Here is a 13597-nt window from a genome sequence, read left to right on the forward strand (position 1 = left end):
CAAATTCTGGTCCATATTTGTGGCTGCCAATATTTTGCATGTAAATCATTCTGACAGTTATGAAGTGATATGTCATTGTGGTTTTGATTTGCATTCCCTATAATATAATAAGTGGTTTTATAAACAATTTTATGATTCTATGGGCCATTTCTATATTTTCTTTTGAAAAGTGCCTTTTTTATTTTTGACTTTTTATTTTTTATTTTTTGACTTTTCTTGTTGAGTTGTATGAATAATTTTTGTATTTTGGATATTAGTACTTTTTTACATGTATAGATTGCAAATATTTTCTCTAAATTGCTTAAGTTACCTTTACATTTTTCTGAAAAAAGCTATGTGTAAAAGTTTTCTTTTTGCTGGGTCAAATGGGAGCTCAATTTCTAATTTTTTGACAATCGTCCATACTGTTTTCCAAAAGGGCTGAACCATTCGGCATTCCCACTGCCAGTGAAGGAGGGTCCCTTTCTAGCCACAACTCCGCCAACATTGGTTGCTTTTGTTCTTTTGTACTGGTTAAAGAAACTTTGGTACATCTACACAATGGAGTAGTATGTGGCTGTTAGAAAAGATGGAGTCATGAAATTTACATGCAAGTGGTTCTACATGGAAAGTATCATGCTAAGTGAAATGAGTCAGAAAGAGAGGGACAGACATAGAAAGACTGCATTCATCTGGGGAACATAAAGTAACAAAATAGGAGACTAACACCCAAGAATAGCTGAGATAAGTACCAGGAAGTTTACTCCATGGCTTGGAGGCCAGCCGCACACGCTAGGGGAAAAGGCAGCTCAGATAGAGAAGGGAACACCAAATAAAGGGTGTTGTGAGGATTCTCCCAGGGTGGGAGATGCATGCTGAAAGTAGACTATAGACGGAACATAATTGCCACTCAATGCCTCTTTTGCAAACCACAGCATCCAAAAGGAGAGAGAGAACAAAAGGGAATGCCCAGCCACAGAGGCAGGGTGGGATGGGGATAATGGGGGGTGGGAGGGATACTGGGATCAGTGGTGGTGGAGAATGGGCACTGGTGGAGGAATAGGTACTCAATCATTGTATAACTGAAACCCAAGCACAAAAATTTGTAAGTCTACAACTGTACCTCATGGTGTTTCACTAATAAAAATTTTTTTTAAAAGTTTTCTTTTTTGATATTGTTCTATTTGTTTATTCTTGCCTTTCTTTCCTTTGTCATTGAGGTTGGCTCTCTTAATAAATCTTTGATGTATACTACCTGGAGTACACTACTTATTATGGTTTCACAATTAACATATAAATTTTAATCCATTTTGCATTCCTTTTTGCTGAAGATTACTTAATTTCTTCATTGTATGGACTTGGCTCTATTAGATGAGATGTTTACATATGGTGCATATGGTGTGAGTTTATTTCTAGGTCATTTATTATGTTGTATATGTGTGTTTGCTTTGTTATGATACTTATTGTTTAATTACAATTTATTTCTAATGTGTATTAGAGGTAGTGCACATGATGCCAACATATTTTTCCTTTTCTCTTAGAATTTCTTTGACTATTCAGCTTCTCTTGTGGTTCCAAGCAAATTTTAGAATTTTTTCTTTGATTTCTGTGGAAAATACTATTGCTTTAGGTAAGATTACCATTTTCATAATCCAGGGATGCCTTGGATTTTAATCCAAGGATATCTTTTAATCCAAGGATGTCTTGGCTTAGATGGAGAGAACTGGGGAAGAGTTGTGTCTTTCCTTTATTTTATTTTTTTTGGATTTTGCTTTGGGGCCACAACCTATGGTGTTCAGAATTTAATCCATGACTCTGCTCAGAAGTGACCCTAAATGATGTAAAGGGTCATTCCTGGGTGCATATGTGGTCCTGAGGATGAAATTTGGGTTGACTAAATGCAATGCATGCACATTAACATCTATACCCTCTCTCCTAGGCCTCTATTTTGTTCTTTACATTAATTTTTATTTTATATTTTATTTTATATTTATATTTATTTTACCTTTATATTTTTAAACTATTTTTAAATTGAATCACTGTGAGATATATAGTTACAAAACTGTTCATGATTGGGTTTCAGTCATACAATGTTCTAATACTCATCTCTTCACCAGTGTACATTTTTCTAATTTTTAAATGTCTTATTGTATTCAGTACAAATGTATTTTATCTCATTTTATAGTTTTACTCCCAAGTATTTTTGTTTTTTACTGTATGTTGCTACCTGTCTTACTTTATTTACTTTATTTAAACACTGTGCTTTACAAAGTTGTTTATAAAACTGTTGTTAAAGGCATTCAATGTTCCAAAACAGTTTGGCCTCACCACCAGTGTGACCCTCCCTTCACCATTGTCCCGACTTTCCCACTAGCCCCAATTCTGCCTCCATAACAAGGAAAAATTAATTTATTTTATACTGCTTATTAAATTAAATGGCTAATGGAATTATAAAAATGAATAAGAAAAATGTAAAAGAAAATTAGTAAAAATTGCTATATCTCTCTGTGGGGTCATTAAGTCACTATTTGAGGGTTTACCAAGCGTTTATTGCCATTGAGTCTTCTGTGTTACTGTTTTTGTTTGTTGAGCTTAGTTAGCGCCTATGCTACTTTCCTATCTAATCTCCTACTGGGCTGTCACTATTGTGGAATTTGGGTGTTTGCTCCAGTATGTGTAAAACTGGTCTTTGAGGCTTCTGGAAGTTTGGGGGAGAGGGCGAGGAGTGAGAGGGGGATGGCAATAGGAGGCTGCCTGCTCCTACTCCGAGAAGACCCCAGAGTTTGCAGCTTGAAAATCAGTGTATGTGGAATTTTTCCATCGTTTAGAGTCTCTGCAGAGATTAGTGGTGAAGCAGTGAAGTTGGGCTGTCCACACGGCAGCAGGTATTCAGCTGCCAGAGCTTTGTCAGGGTGGGGATTCAGCCCACATCAAGAGGGCATCTCAGAGTTTTTAGTCTTGTACGTTTGAATTTTAGTGGTTTGGTTTGATCTCTTTCAAGATTAGTTGTGAATATAGGAAGCTGGGTCGATAATTTACGTAGTGGAAGCTGTAAGTCACTCCCAATTATTATTGTTTTTGTTATATTAATTTATTGAATCACTGTGGGAAAAGTTACAAAGCTTTCAGGTTTAAGTCTCAGTCATCATTGATCAAACACCTTTCCCTTCACCAGTACTAATTTTTCACCACCAAGAACCCCAATATACCCCCCTCCCACCCCTGCTAATGTCTGTGAGGCTGATGATTTCTACTTAACTCTCTCCCTTGATTACATTCATTATTTCGACAAAAGATGCACCATTATTATTAAGAATTCCCCCCCAACCATCAGAATTGCTGAAAAGGCATTGTAAAATACTTTGTTTTCTATATTTTACTAATATAGACTTCTGATATTTTACTAATTAAGTCTGGAGGGATTTATGCCAAGAGCCAGGTAATTATAAGATTGGTTTCTGTGCCTCTGGAGCCATGACCATGCCGGAGAGCTGCTCGTGGGGAGCAAGTCGTGACCTCAGTAAGGCGTGAAGGATGAGCTGGTACCACCACCCCCTTCCCATGAGGCTGCAGTTGCCCCATCACCACCGGCTCATACCTGGCTTTCCAATAAGCTCTGAGGCACTGGCCACCTTGCTGCTGGGGTGGGAAGGGGGGAGGGGATGGCAGAAGGGAGAGACACCCTTTCCCTCCCGGGGAAGAATGGCGCCATAGTTTAACATATAGTCCATTCACTTTTCTTCCGCAAGCTGCCAGGCTCTGCATTAAGTCCTCGTGCCTCTAGAGCCATGGCCGTGCTGGAGAGCCACTCATGGGGAGCAACTCCTATTTTTAAATCTTTTTTGATGCAATGGAATTGCTTTCTTAATTTCTCTTAACTCTAACTCATTATAGAAGAGCAGCATAGTGTACTAAATTTTTATCCTGTAAATTTACTATACTTTTATTTCTAATCATTTCTGGTAGTCTTTAGATATTTCCATGTATATTATTTTGTGTTCTATAAATAATTTTATTTTCCAATATTCATTTCTTTTGTATATGTTCTCTTGTGATAGCACAGCGGTAGGGTGTTTGCCTTACAAGCGGTCAATATGGCTGACCCGAGTTCGATTCCTCCGCCCCTCTCGGAGAGCCCGGCAAGCTACTAAGAGTATCTCGCTGGCACGGCAGAGCCTGGCAAGCTACCCGTGACCCGTGATGTATTCGATATGCCAAACACAGTAACAACAAGTCTCATGATGGAGATGTTACTGGGCCCGCTCGATGAACAACGGGAGGACCATGACCATGACCGTGATTTTCTCTTGACTAGTAGTACTGGCTAGGACTTCCAAAAGTATATCAAAAACTGTAGTGTTAAGAATAGAGATCCATTTCTACTTCAAGGCATAAAGAAAAATGTTTTTCACCCTTAAGTGTGACATTAGTGGTGGATACATCATATATGGTCTTTATGATGTTAAGTTCCTTCTTTACCAATTTATTAAATATTTTAAAATCATAAGTGCATGCTGAATTTTGAAAAATGTTTTTCTATCTGACATATGATTACATGCTTTTTATTTTGTTCTTTGTCAATATCATGTATTTTATTAATTGATATGGCATGTACATGTTGAACCATCCTTCAGTCTGAAATAATCCCAGTTGGTCATGATGAATTCTTCTCTTGATATCTTGTTGCATTTGATTTGCCAAGATTCTTCTGAGAACTTTTTCATCTATTTCATTGGTGGTTACTGGTCTTTAGTTTTCTTTTGTCTGTGCAGCCCTTTTCTGGTTTTGGAATTAGAGCATTATTGACTTCCTATAATGTATTTAGGAATGTTTCCCCCTTTTCCATATTTTGGAAGAGTTTGAGATGAATGGTCATGGTCACGGTCCTCCCATTGTTCATCGATTTGCTCGAGCAGGCCCAGTAATGTCTCCATCATGAGACTTGTTGTTACTGTGTTTGGCATATCAAATACGTCACGAGTAGCTTGCCAGGCTCTGCCGTGCAGGCAAGATACTCTTGGTAGCTTGCCGGGCTCTCCGAGAGGGGCGGAGGAATCGAACTCGGGTCAGCCATGTTGGCCGCTTGTAAAGCAAATGCCCTACCATTGTGCTATCGCTCCACCCCTTAAGATGAACATAAGAGTTATTTGAAACTATAGAATTCAATTATTATCATCCATTCCAGTGCTTTGTTCTTTTTCTTTTAATTAATTAAGACACTGTGATTTACAAAGTTTTTCATAAAAGAGTTTTTTCAGCCATGTAATGTTCTAACACCAGTCCCACCACCAATATCCATCTTCCTCCAATAATATTCCCAGGTTCCCTTCCATCCCCAACTCCCCTTTGGCAGGCATATAACAAATTTATTTCACTTTATTGCTCGAATTAAACTTAAATGGATGACAAATAGAATTATCAGAAAAATTAATCATGAAAGTCAATTTGTGGTGATAGTGATTTTAACCAATATAAATAGGATTTTAATTCCTTATTGAAAGTATATAAAATAGAAAGCTAGTAGTAAACAAACTTTTTTTAATCTAGTAGAGGGCAATCATATGCAATTAGTGAGTATTATACTCAATGACACATGTTAGTTAGTTTCTCCTGTCATTTAGAGAAACTCTTTTTGTTTGTTTGTTTGTTTGCTTGTTTGTTTGCTTTTTTGGGTCACAGTCGACAATGCACAGGGGTTACTCCTTGCTCTGCGCTCAGAAATTACCCCTAGCAGTGCTCAGGGGATCATATGGGATGCTGGGAATCGAACCTGGGTCAGCCACGTGCAAGGCAAACACCCTACCCAGTGTGCTATTGCTCCAGCCCCTAGAGAAACTCTTTTTTAAAAAAAATTTTTATTAGTAAAACACCATGAGGTACAGTTGTAGACTTACAAATTTTTGTGGTTGGGTTTCATTTATACAATAATTGAGTACCCATTCCTCCACCAGTGACCATTCTCCACCATCACTGATTCTTTAACCAAAATTTCTTTAACCAGTTCTCTGTTCTCGGGCACTCAGGTTTTTTCCAGATTCTGGCTGTTGTAAACAGTGCTGCAATGAACAAACAAGTGCATATGACATTTCAACTATACTTTTTGCCTCTCTGGGAATATTCCCAGGAGTGGTGTTGCTGGGTAAAATGGGAGCTCAATTTCTAATTTTTTGACAATCGTCCACACTGTTTTCCAAAAGGGCTAAACCAGTCAGCATTCCCACCAGCAGTGAAGGAGGGTTCCTTTCTCGCCACATCCATACCAACACCAGTTGCTTTTGTTCTTTTGGATGTGGGCTGGTTTCTGTGGTGTGAGATGATATCTCATTGTTGTTTTGATCTGCATCTCCCTGATGATTAATGCTGTAGAGTATTTTCTCACATGCCTTTTTGCCATTCGGATTTCTACTTTGAGAAAGTTTCTGTTCATTTCATCACCCCATTTTTTGATGGGGTTGGATGTTTTCTTCTTGTGGAGTTCAATCAGTACTTTGTATATCCTTGATATCAACCCCTTGTCAGATGGGTATTGGGTGAATATCCTTCCCCATTCTGTAGACTGTCTTTGTATTTTGGTCACTGTTTCTTTTGAGGTTATCGAATACACAGCGGATAGCTTGCCAGGCTCTTCCGTGCGGGCGGAATACTCTCGGTAGCTTGCCAGTCTTTCCGAGAGGGATAGAGGCTTTTGGGGCGACCTCTAATCACCCTTGTAGGTGTTACCATATTTGAACCCTATCAAATATGGTACGACAATTCCGGAAGATGGGTATTTAGTGTCTTATGATGTGTCGCGCGGCGGCCGCTTCGCGCTTCGCGGCCGCGCGGGTCCGGAAAGCGTCCTGGAGTGTGGCGACGACTGGGTAGTGGAAGTAGTGTCGAGAGTGGAAGTCTGCCAGTGGGGTATTTATCTGGGTAGGGTGGGTCTCCTGTGCACAATTCGATCCCTGGGTGGTTGATGGAAGCAGACAGGGCAGGGTAGGGTGGGGCTCCTGATTAGAATCCCTTTGTCACCTGTGGTGGTGGGAGCAAGCAGAGAAGCTCTGTCCCTGGGTCCGCTGAGCCTGGAGTCCAAGGTCTCAGAGAGTTCCGCTTATCCTGTTCTGTGGGTCTTCAGTCGTGCGTGGGTCTCGGCTGGAGTGGCCGCGCGGGTCCGGAAAGCGTCCTGGAGTGTGGCGACGGCTGGGTAGTGGAAGTAGTGTCCTATCTGAATGCAAGGTTCCGTCCCAATGGAAAACCAGCAGGACCGTACTACTGTTCAAGAAGGGAGACATCCATGACATTGGCAACTATCGCCCGATCTGCCTATTGTCTGTCATCTACAAGTTGTTCACTCGAGTCATCCTAAATAGGATTGGCAGAACACTAGATGAAGGACAACCATGCGAGCAAGCCAGGTTCCGCAAAGGATTCAGCACCATCGACCATATCCACACAATAACCAAGCTCATTGAGGTTTCTCGGGAGTTCAAGATGCCACTCTGTTTTAACGTTCATTGATTTAAAGAAGGCCTTTGATTCTGTTGAGACGGAAGTGGTCATTGAAGCCCTAGCCAATCAGGGCATTCAAGTCCAATACATCAGGATCCTCCATGAGCTGTATTGCGGATTCACTACCAGGATCTCACCATTCTACAAAGAAGTGATCGTTGATGTCAAGAGAGGGGTGCGGCAGGGTGATACCATTTCACCGAAACTCTTCAGTGCCACCCTGGAGAACATCATGCGACGACTGGAATGGGAAGGAATGGGAGTGAAGATAGATGGTCGGCAACTACACCACCTCCACTTTGCTGATGACATTGTTTTAATAACACCAAACATCAGCCAAGCGGCACAAATGCTGGCCGACTTTGACCATGAGTGTGGAAAGGTAGGACTACAGCTGAATCTTACGAAGACAATGTTTATGAGAAACAGCCTTGTTCCTGACGCCCCATTCGCTCTCAATGGAACGACCATCTCCGAATGCAACAGCTATGTGTACCTAGGTCGAGAGGTCAACATGACAAATGACCTGGCACCCGAGCTGCGCAGGAGGAAGAGAGCGGCTTGGAACGCCTTCAAGAACGTCAAAGAAATAGCTAAGAGGACGAAGAACCTCCGGCTCCGGGCACATCTCTTTGATTCCACTGTTCTTCCTGCATTAACATATGCCTCAGAGACCTGGGCCCTACACAAACAAGATGAGAACGCTATTCAGGTCTCCCAAAGAAGAATAGAAAGAGCTATGCTTGGAATATCACGTTTCACTCAAATGAGAGAAAGAATCCGGAGTTCTGACATCCATCGATGATCAAGGATCAGGGACGCTGTCTCATTTGCCAAGGTGTCAAAAATCAGATGGGCTGGTCACGTAATGAGATTTAAAGACGACGGTTGGACTAGAGCTGTTACTGACTGGATTCCACAGGATGTCAAAAGACCGCATGGCCGCCCACCTACCAGATGGTCAGACTTCTTCGTCAAGATCATGAATGATCGGTTTGAGGCCCTTCATGTTCCCGGAGCGAACAGATGTCATTGGGCTACACTAGCACGCGACTGGGACAAATGGAGACGTTACTGGCGCCCGCTCGAGCAAATCGACGACTAACGGGAAGTTAAGTGATCGATTAAGTGATTAAGTGATTTCTTTTGAGGTGCAGAAACTTCTTAGTTTAAGATAGTCCCATTTGCCTATCTCTGTTTTCACTTGGTTCTCTTGTTTCGTGGCATACAAACTTTCAAAGTAGTCTCTGATGATCTTTTGAATTTCTTTGGTTTCTGTTGTGATATCCCCCTTCTCATTTCTGATTTGGTTTATTAAGGTTCTCTCTGTCTCTGTTTCTTTGTGAGTGTTACTAGTGGTTTATCTATCTTGTTTATTTTCTCAAAGAACCAGCTCTTGGTTTCATTGATCTTTCGGGTTTTTTTTTTTGTTTCCATGTCATTGATTTCTGCTCTAAGTTTTATGATCTCTTTCCTTCTGCCTGATTTGCGTTCCTTTTGTTGATCATTTTCTAAGATCTTGAGCTGTGAAGCCAAGTTGTTTATGTGGGCCCTTTCTTTCTTCTTGAGAAATGCTTGCAGAGCTATAAGTTTTCCCCTAACACGGCTTTAGCTGCATCCCATAGGTTCTGGTAGCTTGTGTCTTCATTCTCATTTGTTCCCCGATATCCTTTGATTTCGTCCTTGACTTCCTCCCTGACCCACTCGTTGTTCAACATTGAGTGGTTTAATTTCCAGGTGTTTGATTTGGTTCTCTGTGTCTGTGTGTGATTCACTTCTATTCTCAATGCATCGTGGTCTGAAAAGATTTTTGATACTATTTCTATCTTCTGATTCTATTGAGGTATGTTTTGTGTCCTACCACATGGTCTATTTTGGAAAATGATCCGTGTGCACTGGAGAAGAATGTGTATTCTTTCCTTTTGGGGTGTAAAGCCCTATATAGGTCTATAAGTCCTCTCCTATTTCTTCCTTGAAAGCCAATGTTTCCTTGCTGATTTTTGTTCTTGTTGTTCTATCCAGAGGTGATAAGGCAATGTTGAAGTCTCCAGCTACTATTGTGTTGCTAGCAATGTCCTCCTTAAAATCTGTTAGCAGTTGTTTTAAATATTTAGCTGTTCCCTCATTACGTGGGTATACATTTAAGAGTGACTTCTTCCTGTTTTACGTATCCCTTGATAAATAGAAAATGGCCTTCGCTGTCCTTCTAATCTTTTTCAACCTGAAATTTATGTTGTCGGATACTAGTATAGCCACTCCAGCTTTTTTGAGGGAGCTGTTTGCTTGCAGGATTGTTTTCCATTTTTTAACTCTGAGTCTGTGTTTGCTCTGACTATTGAGATGAGTTTCTTGTAGGGAGCAGAATGTTGGGTTCTGTTTCTGAATCCATTTTGACACTCTGTGTCTCTTAGTTGTTGAATTTAGACCATTGACGTTGAGAGAGATGATTGTTATGGGATTTTGTGTCATCTTTCTATAAGGGTCTCTTGTGCTTGTAGGGTTTGTCTTGTAGTAGTTTGTCTAGTAGCCCCTTTAGCCCTTCTTTTAGGTTATGTTTCAAACATAAACTTCAAACATCTATGAAGTTTCTGAGCTGCTCTTTATCCAGAAAATAGTGTACTGTTCCTTCAAGTTTGAGTGAGAGTTTAGCCAGATAGAGTATTCTTGGTGAAGCGTTCATTTCAGAGACTTTTTTTCACTATATCCCACCATTGCCTTTGGACTTGGAGAGTTTCCTCTCATAAATCTTCTGTGAATCTAAGGGGTGCTCCTTTGTATGTGATTTCCTTCTTTGACCTCGATGCTTGCAGTATTGTGTCTCTATCTGTGGCATCAATCCTTCTAACTATGACTTGGAGTGTTTTTGTTAGGGTCTCTTTTAACTGGCACCCTCAGGCTACTTGAATCTGAATGACTGCATTGTCCAGCTCTGGAAATTTTTCAGCAATGATTTGTTTAACCATGGCTTTTTCATTGGGATTGTTCCCCTGACCTTCTGGTACTCCAATGATTCTAATGTTATTCCTCTTGGAATCATCTCCTAGGACTCTGATTCGCTCTAGAGCTATTTTGAGGTCTCTTGTCATTGTTTGTTGTTGCCTGTTGGCTTCGTACAGTTGATCTTCCAGCTCACTGATTCTGTCTTCAGCTCACTGATTCTGTCTTCAGCTTTGGTCATTCTACTGTTGAGGCACAGATTGAGTTTTTTATTTCATCTACGGAATCTTTGATTCGTGACATTTCTGTGCATAGCTTTCCAATTTCTGCTCTCATTTCTTCAGGTAATTCCGTGATTGTTTCTCTCATGTTACTGGATATCTATCTGACTGTTTCACTGAGTTCATTGAATATCTTTAGTACTTCGTATCTTAATTCTTTCTCAGAGAGGTCCTTTAGGTGAATAGCACCTATGGAGGCTTCAGGACTCTTTTCATCATCCACCCCACGTGGTGGTTTGTGTTGCTTCTTCATGTTGGTGTGGAGGTATGGGGACTGAGATGTTACCCTAGATTTTTTGGTTTGACTAAACTACCTGCGGCCATGTGAGCACTGGCAGGCCAAAATTAGGCCACGTCTGCTTCTACAGAAGCCACGCCCACGTCTGAGGAGGCCATGCCACAAGGGTACCTGGTGTGCGTGGGGGGTACCAGCTGGGAGGGGAAGAAGACTGGCACAGTGTTGGCGACAAACAGGAAGAGGCTCTGGGATGCCTGGAGTCCCAGGGTCCTAGAGGACGCCTGGGGTGCATGCACAGAGAAAGCCACGTCCCGGGTTCAAATGCTGGCTGGTTAACTGACCTGGGAGGGGAAGAAGATTGGCACTGCGTTGGGGACGAACAGGAAGAGGCTCAGGAATTCCGGGCATCCCAGGATCCTCTAGAGAAACTCTTTTAAAGCTTCTTGCAAAACTGGTTTCAAGGCTAGGAATTCCCTAAACTGCTATCTATCCATGAAGCTTTTATTGTTCCTTTAAATTTGAATTCCAATCTAGCTGGATAGAATATTCATGGTGAGGTGTTCATTGTAATGAAGTTTTGTACTATATCTCCCCATAGACTTCATGGACTCCAATTATATTGTTCCACTTAAAATTATCCCATACTTCTCTGGTATGTTGTTCATTTCTTTTCAGACTATTTCCCACCTTTTGCTGTTTCCTAGTGATTTCCTCCTTTGTATCTTGTAGATCGTCTATTTTCTGATCAGCTTCTGTTATAGTACTAATCAGATCTTTTTTAAACTTTTTTTATATCACCTACTATGTTGTTCATTTCTGATTGTAGTAGTTTTCTGATGACACTTACACATTCTTGTACTTTACTGACTGTGATATCATTTCTTTGAACTTGTTGAACATCCTCAACATAGGGCCACTAAAACATTATGTATTTACTGCTATTGTTTATGTCTTTGGTGACACCATTTTCACTCATTGAGCTTGGTGGGCTTCTATGTGTTTCCCTCATTGACTTTCTAGTATTCGTGCTGTACTGGGGATGAGTCTTCATAGTTAGACTTCCTCAAATATACTGAGGAATCAACTGAGGCTGCTCTCTTTCTAGTCTGCCAGTCTTCATCAAGTATCAGGAAGAATAACTGAGCAGTGTGTAGTTTGTTGAGTTTATCTGTCATTTCAGGAGCTGTAGTATGGGGTCTTTTAGATGGTGCAGGTTAGGTGTGGAGGCTGCTTGCAGCTAGCCAGAAGGGTGGGGCTCTCCCTTCTGTTCTGAATAAGTTCCAATGATGTCAGCCAAAGGCACGACTCACCTGAAATGGTGGAGCAGCAAAGTCCTGTGCTTTGTTCATAAGTAGCCTGTTGATACCTGTTTCTATTTCTGTTATTGAAATAAATCAGTTAAAGCTTTCTGTTTCTCGCTGTTAGTCATGGAAGATCATATGATTCCAGAAATTTGGTCATATCTTCTAAGTTGTCCAAAATTTTTATACATAAATATGCATATTAGCCTCTTATGAAAATCTGCATTTTTGCAATGTAAGCTGTAAATTTGCTTCTTATGTTTCATATTCTTTTTATCTGTGTTTTTTATTTTTATTTCTTGGTAAGGCTAGCAAGGAGCTTATCAAGTTTACTAACTTTTCAAAGAACCAGTTCTTGGTTTTATTGTTATTTTATGTTCTCTTTCGGGTTTCTGTTTTATTTCTTTCTGCTATGATTTTTATTACTTCCTTTCTTCTGATGCTTTTGGTTCTGTTCTTCCTTTTTCAGTTGTTTATTTCTTTTGGATATAAATCATATTATATGTGAGTTTTTTTGTTTTGTTTTGTTTATTGTTATCCTACAATAAATTGCCTTCTTGGTACATTTTTGTTTTGTTTTTGTTGTTTTTGTATTTTGGGGCCACCCTGTTGTGCTCAGGGCTTACTCCTGGTTCTGAGCTCAGAGATTATTCCTGGCAGGGCTTAGCAGACCATATTCAGTGCTGCGTAGGCTGCATGCAAGGCAAGAGCCTTATCTGCTGTATTATCTCTCTGGCCTCAACATGTTTTTTTTTTAATAGGTGCCACTTTGGCTGTACTGGGATCCAGAACTGCTTAAGTCTGGCAGTACTCAAGTCTGATTATGCTGGGCGCACTAAGGTCATTCCCAGACAGCAGTATTCATGGAGTAATATAAAGAGTAGCCTGATAAAACTCACATATGCTAAGAACTCATATATGCTAAGGCTTTACAGATGCTGAACATGTGTTTAATCCCTTAAGCCTGATCTCCCACTTAATACTGCTTTTGTTGTACCCCAAAGAATCAGAGAAATCACCTCTTTATATTTGTTATTCTCCTTGCTATTTTTTTTAAATTCTCTTTTGATTATTTTATTGACTAGAGGCTTATTCAGAAGCATGTTGCTTAGTTCCCACATGTTTAGGCTTTTCCTGTTTTCTTTCCTATTATTCATTCCTAGTCTCAAATTACAGTGATTTTTAAAAATGCCTGGCATTATATAAATACTTGCAAATTTAATAGCTTTCGTGAGTCCCAATAGGTGACTACCTATCCTTCAGAATGTTACAAGTTCAGTCAAAAACAATACATATTAATTTCTTTGGGGCATAACATTGTATATACCAGTTATAGTGTACATGTATAGTGTCAGTTATAATGTACACATACA

Source organism: Sorex fumeus, unplaced genomic scaffold (assembly GCF_029834395.1).
Source record: "Sorex fumeus unplaced genomic scaffold, SorFum_2.1 ptg000149l, whole genome shotgun sequence".
Classification (NCBI taxonomy): domain Eukaryota; kingdom Metazoa; phylum Chordata; class Mammalia; order Eulipotyphla; family Soricidae; genus Sorex; species Sorex fumeus.